The sequence below is a fragment of the Trichosurus vulpecula genome, chromosome 2 (assembly GCF_011100635.1).
Source record: "Trichosurus vulpecula isolate mTriVul1 chromosome 2, mTriVul1.pri, whole genome shotgun sequence".
NCBI classification, from domain to species: Eukaryota; Metazoa; Chordata; class Mammalia; order Diprotodontia; family Phalangeridae; genus Trichosurus; species Trichosurus vulpecula.
The window spans coordinates 63,281,167-63,298,972 of NC_050574.1; the positions used below are offsets into that span (position 1 = coordinate 63,281,167).

Consider the following 17,806-nt stretch of genomic DNA (forward strand, 5'->3'; position numbering starts at 1 on the left):
TTGTACATTATTATAATTATTTTAATGCTTTAGCAATATAGCCTATGTATAGTCTATATCAGATTGCATGCCATCTTGGGAAGGGGATAGGGGAGGGAAGAAGAAAAAAATTTGGAGCTCAAAATTTTATAAAAATGAATGTTGAAAACTAAAAAATAAATAAATAAAGGTCCATTTCCTCTTTTTTTTGCTTAGATTTTTTTAAATTAAGATTTTTTATTTTTTAGTTTACAACACTCAGTTCTGCATGATTTTGAGTTCCAGATTTTCTTCCCCCCGCTCCCCCCCAAGATGGCATGGAATCTGATATATCTTCTACATATAACTTCACATTAAACTTATTTACACAATAGTCAAGTTGTAAAGAAGAATTATGACCAATGGAATGAATCATGAGAAAGAAGAAACCAAACAAACAAACAAAAAAAAACAAAAGAGATTTAAAAAAAAAAAGACGAGCATAAAGTGTGCCTCAATCTGCATTCAGACTCCATAGGTCTTTCTCTGGGTGTAGATAGCCCTCTCCATCATGAGTCCTTTGGAGTTGTCTTTGCACCTTGTGTTGCTGAGAAGAGTGAAGTCTATCAGGGTTAGTCATCACAGAATCAATATATCTGTGGTTGTGTACAATGTTCTCCTGGTTCTGCTCCTCTCACTCAGCATCAGAACATGTAGGTCTTTCCAGGTTATTATGAAGTCTGTATCTTCCCCATTTCTTATAGCACAATAGTATTCCATTACATTCATATACCACCACTTGTTCAGCCATTCCCCAATTGATGGGCATCCCCTTGATTTCCAATTCTTTGCTACTACAAAAAGTGCTGCTATAAATATTTTTGTACATATGGGTCCTTTCCCCACTTGTGTGATCTCTTTGGGATATAGCCCTAGAAGTGGTATTGCTGGGTCCAAGGGTGTGAACATTTTTATAGCCCTTTGGGCATACTTCCAAATTGCTCTCCAGAATGGCTGGATCAGTTCACAACTCCACCAGCAATGTAACAATCTTCCAATTTTCCCACATCCTCTCCAGCATTTATCATTTTCCTGTTTTGTCATTTTAGCCAATCTGACAGGAGAGATGTGGTACCTAAGAGTTGTTTTGATTTGCGTTTCTCTAATCAGTAGTGATTTAGAGCATTTTTTCATAGGACTATAGATATCTTTAATTTCTTCCTCTGAAAACTGCCTATTCCTTTGACCATTTCTCAATTGGGGAATGACTTGTATTCCTATATATTTGGCTCAGTTCCCTATATATTTTAGAAATGAGGCCTTTATCAGAGACACTAGCTATAAAGATTTTCTCCCAATTTTCTGCTTCCCTCCTAATCTTTGTTGCATTGGCTTTTTTTACACAAAAACTTTTCAATTTAACATAATCAAAATTATCCATTTTGCATTTTGTAATACTCTCTATCTCTTGTTGTATCATGAATTCTTTTCTTTTCCATAAATCTGATAGGTAAACTATTCCTTGCTCTCCCAAATTGTTTATAGTATCAGCCTTCATTCCTAAATCATGAACCTATTTGGACTTTATTTTGGTATATGGTGTAAGATATTGGTCTATGCCCAGTTTCTGCCCTACCGTTTTCCAATTTTCCCAGCAGTTTTTGTGAAATAGTGAATTCTTAGCAAAGAGTAGATTGCTATAGTCATTGACTACTGCATCTTGCATACCTAACCTATTCCACTGATCCACAACTGTTTCTTAGCCAGTACCAAGTAGTTTTGATGACTGCTGCTTTATAGTACAATTTAATATCTGGTATGGCTAGGCCACCTTCCCTAGCATTTCTTTTCATTAATTCCCTAGATATTCTAGACCTCTTGTTCTTCCAGATGAATTTTGTTATTATTTTATCCAGCTCTGTAAAATAATTTTTTGGTAGTTCGATTGGTATGACACTGAATAAATAAATTAATTTAGGTAAAATTGTCATTTTTATATTAGCTTGGCCTAACCATGAGCAACTGATATTTTTTCATTTTTTTAGATCTGACTTTATTTGTGTGAAAAGTGTTTCGTAATTATGTTCATATAGGCCCTGGGTTTGTTTTGGCAGATAGACTACCAAATATTTTATAGTGTCTACAGTAACTTTAAATGGAATTTCTCTTTCTATCTCTTGCTGTTGGGCTTTGTTAGTGATGTATAGGAATGCCGAGGACTGATGTGGGTTTATTTTATATCCTGCAACTTTGCTAAGGTTGTTTATTATTTCAAGTAGTTTTTTACTTGATTCTCTAGAATTCTCTAAGTAAATCATCATATTGTCTGCAAAAAGTGATAATTTAGTTTCTTCTTTGCCTATTCTAATTCCTTCAATTTCTTTTTCTTCTCTTATTGCTACAGCTAACGATTCTGGTACCAAATTGAATAATAGGGGTGATAATGGACAACCTTGTTTCACCCCTGGATCTTATTGGGAATGCATCTAGCTTATCCCCATTACAAATAATGCTTGTTGATGGTTTTAGGTAGATGCTATTTATAATTTTAAGGAAGGTTCCATTCATTCTTGTGTTTTCTAGCGTTTTTAGTAGGAATGGGTGTTGTATTTTGTCGAAGGCTTTTTCTGCATCTATTGAGATGATCATATGGTTTCTGCTAGTTTTGTTGTTGATATGATCAATGATGCTGATAGTTTTCCTAATATTGAACCAGCCTTGCATTCCTGGAATAAATCCTACCTGGTCATAATGTATTATTCTCATGATAAGTTGCTGCAATCTTTTTGCTAATATTTTATTTAAAATTTTTGCATCAATATTCATTAATGCAAATAAATAAAGGTCCATTTCTTCTTTAAAAAAAAAAGACATTTACTTCAAAGGTATAGCAAGCACAAGCATACAAACACCGTTTCCCAATACCAGAAGATATAATTCCCTCCTACACCCCCTAGTTCTCAAGGAAGAGAAGAGGGATTAGGTTCATAGTTTAATTCAGTTCCTATACAGCACAGTTGGACCCATGCCAAGTTCAAAGCCTCTTGGGCATTCATCCTGGTTTTTCCTCCCATCTGGCCTGGGATTGTAGCTCCAAGCCTCCATGGATCTAGCTTCCTGGTCCAAGAACTCCATTACCTGTCCCTAGAACTGAAAAGGACAAATGGAAACAGGTCAAAATCCCAAGTACTATTCTCTGCACCCATAAGGCTTAAGGCAGTGGTGGTGGGAGGCAGGGTGGAGGGGAGGAAGGTGGCCCTTCTCCTCGTCCAATTTGAAAAGGGATCCATGCCCCAAAACCAACTAGACAGAGAGAATGAGTTTGTCCCTTTCTGGTAGTTTTAAAGAATGAGGGTTAGACATAGCCAATGGAAAGAATCTGCTCCCCATCCCTATGGCTGGAGAATGTGGGATGTCTTCTTCCAGAAGCAAATCCCTGACCACATGGCTGCCTCCCTGTGCAAAGTCCAGTTACACAAGAAGGTGGGGAAGGTGGGAAAGGCAGGATGAAGCTAGGTTGTGAAGGATTTTACATGTCAAACAAATTGATCTGAGAAGTAATAAGGAGCCACTGAAATTTATTGAGAGTGGGATGTGTGTGTGTGTGTGTGTGTGTGTGTGTGTGTGTGTGTGAGAGAGAGAGAGAGAGAGAGAGAGAGAGAGAGAGAGAGAGAGAGAGAGAGACCTATGTTTTAGGAAGATTGTTTTGGTTGCTATGTGGAGCATGGCCTCGCGAGGAGAGAGACTTGAGGTGGGGAGATGAATTAGGGGGCTATTGCAACAGTCTGAGGGAGAAGTGATGAAAAACTGGTGGTGGCTGTGTGAGTGGGGAGAAGGGGTCTGATGTGAGACATTCGGAGGGAGAAGGGAAAAGCCACAGCAACTGACCAGACATGCCAAGGTTGTGAGCCTGGGTGACTAAGAGGACAGTGCTGCTCTAGACAGAAACGAGAATGTTCAGAAGAAAGACGGTTTGGAGGAGACATCATCAGTTTTATTTTTTAGAGGTGGCTGGAGGCACAGCAGACATAGAGCGGGGCCTGGAGTCAGGAAGACCTGAATTCAAATCTGACCTCAGATACTTATTAATTGTGTGACTCTGGCCAAGTCACCTAACCTCTGCTTGTCTCAGTCCCCTCAACTGTAAAATGAGGGCTGAACCAGGTTCAGTTTTGAATGCTTCTGAATAATTATCTCTTCGGCTCACACCTCTTCCCGGGATAACATCAAAATTTGACTTATGGGGCAGCTAGGCAGCACCCGCCCTAGAGTCAAGAGGACCTGAGTTCCAATCCAGTCTTGGACACTCGATACTAGGAGTGCAACCCTGGCCAAGTCATTTAACCCCGATTGCCTTGCCAAAATAAAAAGAAAAGAAACTGGCTTTTATCTAGGTCTCTACAACAGTTGGAAAGGGCCCTGAGCTCCCATGTAAGCAGTCAGGTATGGTTAGGTTTTATTTTTTTAAGTTTTAAGAAGTTATATTATTCTGAACTTAAATATCAAATAAAATGAGCTTTTCTGTATATATAATAGAAGGGAGAAATAGGATCTTACATGAATTGCAAATATCTACTACGTACAGCTTGCCTATCTTTCAAAACATATAATAAATTCAACATGTAACTTTTAAAGTTATCCTGCTTCTCTATGTTCATTTATAACTTCCTTCTGTTCTCTCCTGAGCATACATAGAACATTTCCGTAACTTTCTTTTCTTCTTCTGTTTTGGGGCTATCCTCTTCCCCTCCCTCTTCCTCTCCGAAATAAAAATAAAAATGAAACCCTTATAGAAAATATACAAATTCCCATATTGGCTATGTCCCAAGATAATGTCTTTTTAAAATGCATCTCCCCTCGGTCCAGAAGAAGACAGCACGCTTCATCATTGGTCCTCTGGAATTCCGGTCGGTCATTGCATTGATCATGTTCTCAAGCCTTTCAAAGTTGTTTTTCTTTATAAAATTGTTCTTATTGTGTAAATTGTATGTGTAAGATGGTGGCCTGCAAAGCTAGTATGATGGTAAGTTACAATGAGAGGAGTGTGAAGGGGGAGACAGCAATGATGTGCTATGGCCTCATCAGACTGTCTCTGAATTATGGAGTCCAGTCTTGGAAAGTGACGTCCATATTTTATTTTTTTTCCATCTTACTATTATTTCTTTATAGTCAACGTCATATATTACTGTAGAGGTGGACAAAATATTGTTTTCTGTAGTTAAACAAAAACATTAAGGTGTCAGCTCCCCTCTGTTGGCCCATTGAAAGCATCTTCAGCATAATTCCAATAGATATATCAACATGGATGATATTTATCTCATCTTACTCCCACATAATTTTCATGTTCTTAGATATTTTGAAAATGTCTTGATCCAGGTCATTTAGAGATTATGAAAATTTGGGATTGTGATACTAAAAACAATGTTTTTTTCTTTTAAACATATTTTCACATTAGTCATGATGTAAAGAAGAACTAGAACTAATGGGAGGAACCACAAGAAAGAAGAAACAAAACAACAAAAGAAAAGGAGAACAAATAGTATGCTTCCATCTGTACTCAGGCTCCAAAGTCCCTTCTCCGGATGTGGATGGCATTTTCTATCATGAGTCTTTTGGAGTTGTCTTAGATCCTTGCATTACTGAAAAGAACTAAGTCTATCAAAGTTATCATACAATGTGGCTGTTACTGTGTATGATGTTTTCCTGGTTCTGCTCATTTCACTCAGCATTAGTTCATGTAAGTCTTTCCAGGATTTTCTGAAGTCTGTCTGCTCATCATTTCTTATAGCACAATAGTATTCCATTACATTCATATACCATAATTTGTTCAGCTGTTCCCCAATTGATGGGCATCCCCTTGATTTCCTATTCTTTGTCATCACAAAAAGAGCTACTATAAATATTTATGTACAGGTGGGTCCTTTTCCCACTTTTATGATCTCTTTGGGATACAGACCTAGCAGTGGTATTGCTGGGTCAATGGGTATGCACAGTTTTATAGCCCTTTGGGCACAGTTCCTGATTGCTCTCCAGAATGGTTGGATTGATGCCCATATTTTACAAAAGACATTGACAAGTTGGACAATTTCAGAAGAGCGTGCCCAGGATGTCAAAGAGCTTTAAAGATCATGCCACGGGAGGGTCAGCTGAAGCAATGGGGGGTGGGGGGACATTTAGCTTAGAGAAGCAAGCAATGCTGCCTTCAAGCACTTGGAGGTGAGAGGTGATTAAGAGGTGACTTTTGTTGTGTGAAGGAGGATTTAGATTTGTTGCCCTTTGGGCAGCTAGGTGGCACAATGAATAGAGCACCAGCCCTGGAGTCAGGAGGACCTGAGTTCAAATCTGACCTCAGACTTTGACACTTACTAGCTGTGTGACCTTGGGCAAGTCACTTAACCCCAATTGCCCTGCCCTCCCCCCTCCAAAAAAAAAAGAAAGAAAAGAATAGATTTGTTCTCCTTGATCTCAGAAGGCAAGAGAGACAAGCTCAACACAAAGAAAGCCATCTTAACAACCAGAGGTTGCCAAAGATGGCCTGGACTGCTGCAGGAGGCAATGGGCTTCTCCGTAGGGTACAGAAGGTCTTCAAGTGAAGGTTGGATGACCACTTGTTGAGAGGGTTAGAGAGGAGATTCTCAGTCATGCATTGGTTGGATGAGATGACTTCTGAGGTTTTTTCCTTAGAGAAGAAGCTTGGCATGTTGGGTAGGGGGTTGGATCTTTAGTCAGGAAGACTGAGGTTCTAATCCCACCCTTCCAATCTTATTTACTAGCTCTATGACCTGGGCAAGTGGCAACCTCTTTAAGCCTCAGGTAAACTCTTGAAGATTTATAAATTTTAGCTGCCTTTCTGGAGTAGTTCTCACATAGAGGAAATCACTCAACCAAACCAACAGTTCCCACATAGGAGATACAACAGATCCTTGACTCAAAGAGTCAGAGCTAGAAGGACCCTTAAAGGTCATTGAGTTTACCTTCCCAACCTTACCTAAACCACCATTTTAAATACTGAGTGTAGGGAGTATGCTTTGGCTCCACTGTCCCAGGGCATCTCACTAAAGCTGTTTGAAGGTTTCTCCCAAATGGCACCACATGGTTAGCAAATCAATTACAGAAGTTCTAGTCATGCTCCAAATACTTTCCAGGACAATTTTTTTTTGGAGGGGGGAAGGCAGGGCAATTTGGGTTAAGTGACTTGCCCAAGGTCACACAGCTAGTAAGTGTCAAATGTCTGAGGTCGGATTTGAACTCAGGTCCTCCAGACTCCAGGGCCAGTGCTCTACTCACTGAGCCACCTAGCTGCCCCTTTCCAGGACAATTACATCACACATCATTATATCTCTATCAGAAGCAGGCCACATTTGAACTCAGGTCTTCCTGAGATCAGACACTTACTAGCGGTGTGATCCTGGGCAAGTCACTTAATCCCTGTTTGTCTCAGTTTCCTTGTCTGTAAAATGGGGATGATAATAACCCCACCCCCCAGGGTTGTTGAGAGAATCAACTCTCTCAAGCTCAGCACCGTGCCAGGCACGTAGTACCTGCTATGTAAATGGGAGCTACTATTATTATTTTTAACATTATCTGCCAAGCACACTGCGTGGGCTCCCTAGGACTGAGCTCATCAGGCAGTCCACTGTTTTGGGAGGAATCAGAGGCCTAGAGCTGAGAGTCCAACCCAGGTCCTCTGATTCTAAACGTCATGTTCTTCTCACTTATACTAGGCACCCTGCTTCTTCACACACACACACATGCACACGCACACGCTGCCACTTTGAGAACCAGGTGGCAATAATTGTTGACATTTCCTCCATCCAGGTCATGCCCGTGGAAAGAGGTTTCCTACTAACCATGGGCATCCCCCCAAAGCTAGGTCCTGGGCCCTTTTCTCGTCCCCCTTTATGCTGTTGATCTCTTTATCTTCCATGGATTCAATCATCTCTATAATTCTCAGATCTATTTGGACAATCCTGATCTCTCTCCTGATCTTCAGTCTCATCTCTCCTACTGACTATTAGACACCTCACCGGATGTCCTGTAGACATCCTGAATTCAGCATGTCCAAAACCAAATTCATTCTTTCTCCCTTGTAAACCATCCCTTCTTCCTAACTTCCCTCCTTCTGTTAAGGGCACTACCATCCTCCCAGTCACCTAGGCTCCCAACCTAGCTGTCATCCTTGATTCCCTTGTCTCTCTCACACTCCATATTCAATCTCTTACCAAGTCCTGGAGATTCTACCTTTGCAACATCTCCTGAATATGCCCTGTGAGATAGGGACCATGGGTTTGAAAGTTCCATTTTATAGGCGAAGAAACTGAGACTGAGAAATGTTCAGAGGCTTGCCCATGGTCACCTAGCCGGTGTCAAGAGTTCGAATTCAAACCCAGATCTCTGCTGGCCACAGTACAGACGTCTTTCCACTACATTGTGCTAACTTTTAATACATTATCCAAGGCACAAAATTTAGAGAACGAGGGGTCTCTGCTCTCATGGACAGTAGTAGCCGACACACCTATAATGTAAGTGTAAACTTTGTGACAGGGGATCCTTCCTCATATGAAGAGCCCAGATATACTTTGAGTACCTCTTAAATTTTTTTTTTCTTATATGCCCTTATTCCAGTAAAATTTGGGGATGTTTATATCTGGCATTCCCGAAAAGGTGGTCATCAGCTCATTAATTGAGCTTTTTGTTTTTTTAAACCATTATCTCAGTAACACCTGGTAACAGCAGTGTATAGCATTGCCTTGAAGACTGGCCATTAGCTCCCTTTACAGGTACTGAGCCCAGTAAGATATAAAATATAGACCAAATTTTAGGACACAGAGAAGATTCATTCCTGAATCTATAATTAGTCCAAAAACAAACAAACAAACAAACTCTCCCCTTTCCAATGGGCCTTTGATTCCCCCTAGGGACTTATACAATTCTCAAGACTTACAGAGAGGGGGTCCCAGGGCGGGGTAAGGTCAGTTTTTCCTCCATGTTAGTCTCTGCTCTTCCCGTTTGGTCCTTGATGTGGCTTCACTCATTGTTCCCCAGCTAACTGCTCTAGATTTGATCTTCATCACTCTGCAGTCAGATACTTACTAGCTGTGTGACTCTGGGCAAGTCACCTAATCCTATTTGCCTCAGTTTCCTCATCTGCAAAATGAGCTGGAGAAGGAAATGGCAAACGTGTCCAGTATCTCTGCCAAGAAAACCCCAAATGGGGTCATGGAAAGCCTGACATGACTGAAAATGACTGAACAAAACGACTCTGCAGTCGGTTCACTCTTCTGGCTCCCCAGCTCCCTGGCCTCTCTCCTCCCAGCCTTCCAGGTGCCCATCACCATGACTTCCCCTTGCTTGGAGTTGTTTCTACCTTTGGAACACTCTCTTACTTAGCCTCTTCTCTCCTCTTGCAGCAGCACCACCTTGGGCCAGGTCCTCATCACCTTCTGCTTTGCCTCCTGCTTCAAGACTTTCCTCCCTCCTGTTCATTTTCTTCTTCTCTATCCAAGTCTTCTTCCTGAAGCACAAGCCTGACTATGTCACTCCCCTAGTCAATCAACTCCAGTGGATGCCAATCGCCTCCAGGAACAGATATAAAATCCTCTGCCTGGCATTCAAAGCCCTTCATAACCCCGCCCCTTCCTATCTTTTCAGGATTCTTATACCTTACTCCCTTCCATGCACTCTTATCATCTGGCGATACTGGCCTCCTTTGTTGTTGTTCAGTTGTTTTCAGTCGTGTCTGACTCTTTGTGACCCTTTTTACTAGGGGTTTTCTTGGCAAAGATACTAGAGTGGTTTTCTGTTTCCTTCTCCAGCTCATTTTGCAGATGAGGAAACTGAGGCAAACAAGGCAAAGTGACTTACTCAAGATCACACAGCTAGGAAGTATCTGAGGCCACACTTGAATTCGGGTCTTCCTGATTCCAGGCCAGGGCACTCTCTCCACTGTGCTGCCTAGCTACCCAATATTCACTAGGTATCCCCTAGACCTGGAACACTTACCCTCCTCATCTCTGCCTCCCTGCTTCCCTGGCTTCCTTCAAGTCCTTCAAGCTAAAATCCCATCTTATGCAAGTCTTTCCCAGTCCTTCCAAATGTTAGTGTCTTCCCTCGGAGATTTCCACCTTAGAGTGTAAACTTCTTGAGAGCAGGAGCTGTTTTCGTTCATGTATTCCTAGTGACGTCACTGGTCCTCTTCAAAAACAAAGGACGAACAACAAGCACAGGGCCTGGCACATAGTAGGACCTTAATACATGCTTGTTGACTTCACTTCTTTCCCCTCAACGTCTCTTGTATATGTCCCTTTCTCTCCAATAACAAAGCTATCGTTCTAATTCAGGTCCTCGTTGCCTCTTGCCTGGAACAGACTTGAGGCTTCTTGCCTCAAGCCTCTCAGTTCTATGATTTACCCTCCACATGCCTCTCAAAGTGGATTTCCTACAATGTAAGGTCTGATCACTTCACCCTCTACTCAATAAATGACAGTAGTTTCCTATAACCTCCAGGATCAAATATGGATGATATCTTTTGGTTCACACATAAACTGGATTTAAGTAAGTTAGATTTGCTCAAAGTCATCAACCTCACTCTTTTCCACACTCATCACAGTTCAATGGCAAGACAAAGTCAAGACAACTGGTGATGGCTTGGGATGCAGTGAATAACCCTGGCATGTCTGATGTCTAACCAGGCTCTAAATGTTCACAGTGCTTAGCTGCTGCCTTCATGGCCGCTGGAACAAACTGTTCTTATCTGTCCATTCCGCTGAGGGAAGACTTCACATGCTTGAGGCAGACACCACCCCGCCAACTCACCAAAGGGTCTGAGACCCTCAGTTACCCTCAACCTGGCTTAGCATGTCTGCTGAAACGGCTTTGCTTCAATGTGGCTGCTGGGCATGCTACAGCTTCTTGGGGCCACAGGCCAGAGTTGGGTGAATCAGGGGGACCCCAAAGGTGGGTGAGCAGCCCTGAAAAGGGCTCAGTGGTGCTCCCACCAGAGATGCTAATCTTCCCTGAACTCACCCTATTCCCTCTGTGACTTTTTAAGATCTTTGCAAACTTGTCCTTTCTTATCCTTCCAGTTTTCTCACACATTCCCCTCCATTCATTTAATCTACAGACTCCGACCCACTTGAGTTTCCTCACAAACCAGGTTCCAATGCCCGTTTCCCAGTCTGTACCCTGGCTTCGGCCCCACCTGTCTCCCTCTTCACCTCTTCCTCTCAGAATCCCTGGCTTCCTTCAAGAATGATTCCAAAGGCCCCTTTCTTCAGAATGCTTTTCCCGGTCTCCCAGATGCTAGTGCCCTCCCCTCTAATATATTGTGTATCTTTTGTGTATGTTTCTTGTGTAAACCTGCTTCTGTACATGTTGTTTTCCCATTAGAATGTGAGCTCCTTGAGAGCAGAGACCATTTTTTTTTTTGCTTTTTCATTTTCTGGGCAGGCAGTCAGTCGGTAAACACTTATTAAGCACCTATTATGTGTCAGGCACTGTGCTAGGGATACAAAGAAAGGTAAAAGACAGTCTCTGCTTTCAAGGAGCTCATAGTCTAATGAGGGAGACAGTGTGCCAACAACTACGTACACATAGGATAAATTAGAAATAATGAACAGAGGGAAGACATTAAGGGAGATTGAGAAAGGGTTCTTATAGAAGGCAGGATTTTAGATAGGACTTGAAGGAATTCAGAGAAGCCAGAAAGCAGAGACTGGAAGAAAGAGAACTCCAGGTATGGGAGATAACCAGTAAAAACTTCCAAAGAGTCAGATGAAAAAATGCTCTAAAGCATTATTGATTAGAGAAATGAGAATTAAAACAACTCTGAGGTACCATTTCACACTTATCAGATTGGCTAAAATGATAGAAGAGAAAATAACAAATGTTGGAAGGGATGTGGAAAAAAACACACTGTTGGTGAAACTGTGAAAAGATCCAAGCATTATGGAGAACAATCTGGAATTATGTCCAAAGAGTAATAAAACTGTGTATACAAGGTGATCAGGGAAAAAGGAAAAGAACCTGTATGTTCTAAAATATAACAACTTTCTTTGTGGTGGCAAAGAACCAGAAATTGAGGGGACTTCCATTGATTAGGGAATGGCTGAAAAAGCTGTGGTATATGATTGTGATGGAATACTACTACTGTGCTATAAGAAATGATCGGCAGGTAGATTTTAGGAAAACATAGAAAGACTTACATGAAATAAGGAAGAGTGAAACAAAATAGAACCAAGAGAACATTGTATACAGTAACAGCATTATTGTTTGAACAGTAAATGTGAATGACTAAGCCAAAGATGGGGAATCTATGGCCTGGAGGCCCTTCGTGGCCCTCTAGGTCCTCAGGCGAGGCTGTCTGACAGAATCCAAACTTCATAGAACAAATCCCCTTAATAAAAAGATTTGTTCTGTAAAACATGGACTCAGTCAAAAGGCCACACCCAAGGACCTAGAAGGCCATATGTGGCCTTGAGCCTGAAGGTTCCCCACCCTTGGACTAAGCTATTATGAGTATTATAAACATTCAACTCAACTCCAAAGGTGGATGCTATCCACCTCCAGAGAAATAACTCCAGAGAAATATATATATAATATATAGAATGATATATTGCATAGTTTGTATAAAATCTGTGTCATTTGTTGGCCTTCCCTAGTGTGGGGTTGGGAAGGAGGGAAGAAAACAACTTGATATTCAAATATAACAAATAAAAACGCAAAAAAATTTTTTTTTAAATATCCAGAGTGTCTTGTTCTAGGAACAGGCAAGGAGGCCAGTGTCACTGGACTGCAGAGTACATGGGTGTAAGGTGTAAGGTGTAAGAAGATTAGAAAGGTGGGGCTCTGGGGGTGGGTCTGGGAGGTGGGAGTGGGCTATGAAGGGCTTTAAAAGTCAGAGGGTTTTATATTTGATCCTGGAGGTAATGAGGAGGTACTGGAATTTATTGCATAAAGGAGTATATCGTTAAGGCGGAACTCATGATTTCAAACAAAATCATGAACATGCCTGAATGGTCCAGAATCACAGGATATAAGGAATTCCCTAAGTACAAGGCAAAGGAGTTAAAGCATTTATTGAAGCTCCAAAGTAGCAAACCCGTGGACCAGTGTCCCCAATTTGATATCCTGCCCAGAACCTTCCAGAACTAATATGCTCATCTCACAATAGTGATCAGGACGTTACAGAAAAATATTATGGCAGCAAGCCAAGCCATACTGGTACTTTCCCCAAGTGCTAGGACCCTCCAGTAAGATTACCCACTGGCCTCAAGCCTTTGCTTGGCACTCTCCAGCCTGCACGAGGGTCAGTCCTGCTTTCAGAAACGCCTGATGCCACCGCTGCTGTCGCCGCCACCACCGCCACCACCACTTCTTCTTCTACTGCCTCCACCGCGTCTCGTCCCCAAGCTGTGTTCTCTCCTTTTATATAGTTGCCAGACGTCATCCTGTCGACTAGAATGTCATCCCCCTAGGACCCTGAGAGCCCCATCCCCCCAAGCCTATTCAAATGGGCGGGAAAGATCTCATTTACTGATTGCCTTTACAAGGAGTGACAATAAGACTTATGCTTCTGGAAGTTAATTTTGAAGGCTGAGTGGAGGATGGACTGGAATGGGGAGAGCTTTGTAACAGGAAGATCAATCAGCAGGCTATAGCAATAGTCCAGGTGCAAGGTGATGGGGCCTATACCATGGTAGTGGTGGCTCAGAACAGAGAAGGGGGGTATTGTAATAACAATGCTACTTGTAGCTACTGTGGCTGTGCAAGGCCAACAATACCAGCACACAGAAAGGCTGCTAGCACAAGTTCTTTGATCTGCTTTTCTAAGGAAAGCAACTTTAAGGGGTTTAACAATCTTACTTTAATTAAACATATGTATATCATTCACTTAGTTCAGGGCAAAACGTCAGCACCCTGAACTTGCAGAGAAAATACAAACAGGAATTATAAGTAGAGAGAATAACAGAAACCAACAGACAGGCTTCTGTCTGTCTGAACTAATCACAATACAGTTTCCAGAGAGAAAAGCACCAACATCTCGGTTTTCAAGGGCGGGGGCAGGGGGGGAGGGGAATCCTTGCCAAAACACTCCACCTCTCTTCCAATGAGTGAAACCTCCAAAACAAAATGCCAACCTCAGGTCATATATATATATATATATATACTTCTCAGGATCCTGGGGCTTAGTACCTACTTAGCAAAAGGGTGGGGGACCTGGGGCCTGGTGCTTTCTTGTTTCTTAAGCAGGTCATCAAAGATTCTTGATTCAGTCAGACTCCTGATTGAAACAAAGGCAAGACTCATCAAAGGCACTTGATTACTTCAGTACTGAGAAGCACTCCAGAACAAAAAACAACAAAAAGTCCCACTTTGCTTGCCATTACATTTGAAAGGCAAGACTCATCAAAGTTACTTGACTGCCTTAGTGCTGAGAAGCACTGCTAAAAAAAACAAAAAAAAACAAAAAAACAAACAAACAAACAAAAAAAACAAAGGCAAAAAGTCCCACTCTGCTTGCCATCACAGGTATACACAGGAGATGTTAAGTAGACAAAAAGTGACAGGCTTTGGCAACAGATTGGGTGTGTGTGGGGGGTAATAGTGAGGAGTCTAGACTGACACCTTGGTTGGGAGCTTGGATGACTAGAAGGACGGCAGCATTTTCAACAATAATAGGAAACTTACAAAGAAGGGAGGATTTGGAGGAAAAGATAGTAAGTTCTATTTTGGACCTGGTGAGTTTAAACTCAAAAGAATCTTAAGATGTCTATGGGACATCCTGTTCTGGGTGTCTAATAGACAATTGGGGATCTGAGCCTGGAGGTCAGAAGAAAGGTTAAGGCTGGATAAGTAGATCTGAGAATCATCAGCATGGAGATAGATGTTAATTGAATCTAAGAAATTGGAGAGATCCCATTGTGGACGACCCTGTGGGACATCCACAGTCAGTGAGTATGACCTGGAAGAAAATCCAGCAAAGGAGATTGAGAAGGAACAGTGGAATAGAAAGAAGAGCGATGTCATGAAAGCCTAGAGAGAAGAGTATAAAGGAGAAGAGGGTGGTCAGCAGTGCCAAGGGCTTCTGAAAGGTCGAGGGGAGTGAGGACTAAGAAATTTCAAGCCATTAGATGAAGCAATTGTGAGATCACTGGTAACTTTGGAGAGAGCAGATTAGGTAGAATGATAAAGTCAGAAACCAGATTGTAGAGAGTCAAGAAGTGAGAGGAAAGGAAGAGGAAGCATCTATTATAGTCAACCTTCTCAAGGAGTTTAATCACAAAACAGGGGAAAGTTATGAAATGAGAATGAATCAGGATGAATGGACCAAATGAGGGCTTTTTTTTTTTTAAAGGAAGGGGGCTGCATGTTTGTAGGTAGAAGGGAAGCAGCCTGTAGACAAAGAGACTGAAGATAAGGAGATAATTAGGATGAAAAGAGGGGACAATCTGCTGGAAGAGACCTGATGCAATGGCACCTAATAAGCTAGTAAATGCTTGTGGACTAATTGACCGATGTCACTTTGGTTTAACTTATCTAATCTTAACCTTCTCACAACAGAGTTGTGCACCAAAGACACTCCCTCCTTTCTGAACTTTGATGAGAGGGGCTAAAGTAAGCAAAAAAAATTAAGGAGTGCCCTATTATTCACGTCCCTATCAAAATGATCATCCCACCACCCACCCCATGAAGCCTTCTCCGAACACTGCCCACTCCTAGAAGAGATCTTTCTCAGAACCCCCAAACACTTTTTACTTCTCTTACAGTGACAAGTATCACATACTAATTGCCTTGAAATCTATCCCCTTCTAGCCTTGCTCTCAACTACAAAAATTCCTTCAGTTAATCAGTCAATAAATATTTACTAAACACCTACTGCATGTCAAGAAAAGAAAGGCAAAGAAAGGGTTACAAAGAAAGGCAAAAGCCAGCCTCTGATCTCAAGGAATTAGGTCTAATGGTCCTATCATTCACGTGGAATAAATAAGTGAGGAGAAAAAGCCTATGTAATTCACAAATGGGACAACTGAGAACTGAGTGACACTCATTCATACTTGCATCTTTGCTGAGATACCAGCCCAACTATCAGGCTGGGTATTTGTGGTCTGTGCATTGGTGCAATCCTGTGTATGTGAGAGCATCCTGGCTCTGTGCATTTTGTGTGTACATGTATGTTAGTGGGATGTCTCGTCCACATGTGTGCATGTTGTATGTATTAGTCTCGTTACTGGTTTTATGTTTGAGTGTTACAGTATGCCAATGTGTGTAACCTGCCCATCGTAGGTTTGTGTATTGGGTTGTAGTGTGTGTATTTGTATGTTTCATACCAACTCTCAGTCTGGTGTTGTTTTTACTTGTATTGGAATGTTTTTGGGTTAGTGCGGGTTGGGGGTTGGAATGAGTTGATTTTTCGCTGTTGACGTGTGTTTGCATGTTGGAATGTTGTGTGTGTTGCATGCTAGTGTGTGTTGGAATGTGTTGTGTAGGTTGGAGTGTTTGTGTATTGCACGGTAGTGTCTGTATATGTTGGAGGGGGATTTTGTATGTACTGTATGTTGGAATGTTTTTGTGCTGTTTGTTAGTGTGCTTATGTTGGAGTGGGATTTTGCAAGTTGTAACCTTACTTGCGTGTGTGCGGTTCGTTGTGTGTGCACATGCGGGAGGGGGGTTTTGCAGGTTGCAAGCTAGTGTGTTGTAGACCTTAGAGTGTCGCGCGCGCGCGCGCGCGTGTGTGTGTGTTGGACGGAGTTGTACGCGCGAGTGTCCTCCGGCTGCAACCAGGTGGGCTAGCGCCCAGCGCCCAGCTCCTCCGGTCAGTGCCGCAGGGAGTTGTCGGGAGGGGGAGGAGGGAGGAGGAAGGGAGCGCTCTCGCGGGAAGGCCCCAAATAGGGCCGCGGCCCCTTTAAGGCGCCAGCTCCCTGGCGGCGGCCGGAAGTGTTGAAGCCCGGACTGGCGGCGCTGGTGGCTGCGGCAGCGGCGGTTTCTGCGCATGCTCCGTCGGCCTCCCGAACTCGCCGCCCGCCGCCCGCCCGCCGGAGACGGTGAGGAGGAGGAGGGGGGAGGGGTGGGCGCGCGGGCTGCGGCGAGGGTGGGGGGCGGAGGCGGGAGCGGGGGCCACGCGGCGGGAGGGGAGGAGAGGCGAGCGCGGAGGGGGAGGGGAGGCGAGAGGCGGGGGGGCTGCCTCCGCGGGCGCCTCCCCACGCCCCGTGCGTGCCGCCGCCGGGGGAGCGAGCGGACGTCGCGGCGCCGCGGGGGGGGGGTGACGGGGGCGGGGGAGCGACGAGGCGACGCTGCCGTGGCCGCCGTGGCCGCCGCCGGCGGCGGCGGGGCCGCGCGAGCCCCGAGGGGGGGAGGGAGGGAGGCAGGCCGCGCGCGCCCCCGGCTCGGCCCCCGCCCGCCAGCCCGCCAGCCGCGGCTCGCGCGCCCCCGCCCCGGCCTGGCCAGCCCCCGGCGCGAGCCCCCGTGGCGCTCGCGCGCCCCGGGCCCAGACAGGGCAAGGCAGGGCGGGGCAGCGGGCGGGCCGAGCGCGGAGCAGCCCCGGGCGGGGGGCCCCGGTGCGTGGCGCGGTGGTCAGGCTCATCGCGTCTGGCCGCCCTGTCATCCTACGGGGGAGGAAACTGAGGTCCGGGGAGCTGGAGGGGCCTGCCCAAGGTCACCCAGGGTGGACGCGTCAGAGCCAGGATGGGGAGGGCAGGGAGGGAGGAAGCGTTTGTCAAGCGCCTACTATGTGCCATGCACTGCGCTGAGCAATTTACAAAGCAGCTCTCATTTGATGCTCTCAATGAACTCTGCCCGAGGATTCGAACCCATGCCCTCCGGCTCCAGAGCCAGAGTCTTCTCCACCAGG

At 44.0% G+C, this 17,806-nt stretch overlaps 1 protein-coding gene across 1 annotated transcript in view; it reads left to right on the forward strand.

The window, feature by feature from the left end:
• Window positions 1–16,913: 16,913 nt before the first annotated feature.
• Window positions 16,914–17,806, forward strand: part of GMEB1 (glucocorticoid modulatory element binding protein 1) — a 44,969-nt gene continuing 44,076 nt past the window's right edge. The window contains exon 1 of the mRNA XM_036742739.1: window positions 16,914–17,000. The gene's annotated coding sequence lies outside the window, so the exon portion shown is untranslated. The remainder of the gene's footprint in view (window positions 17,001–17,806) is intronic.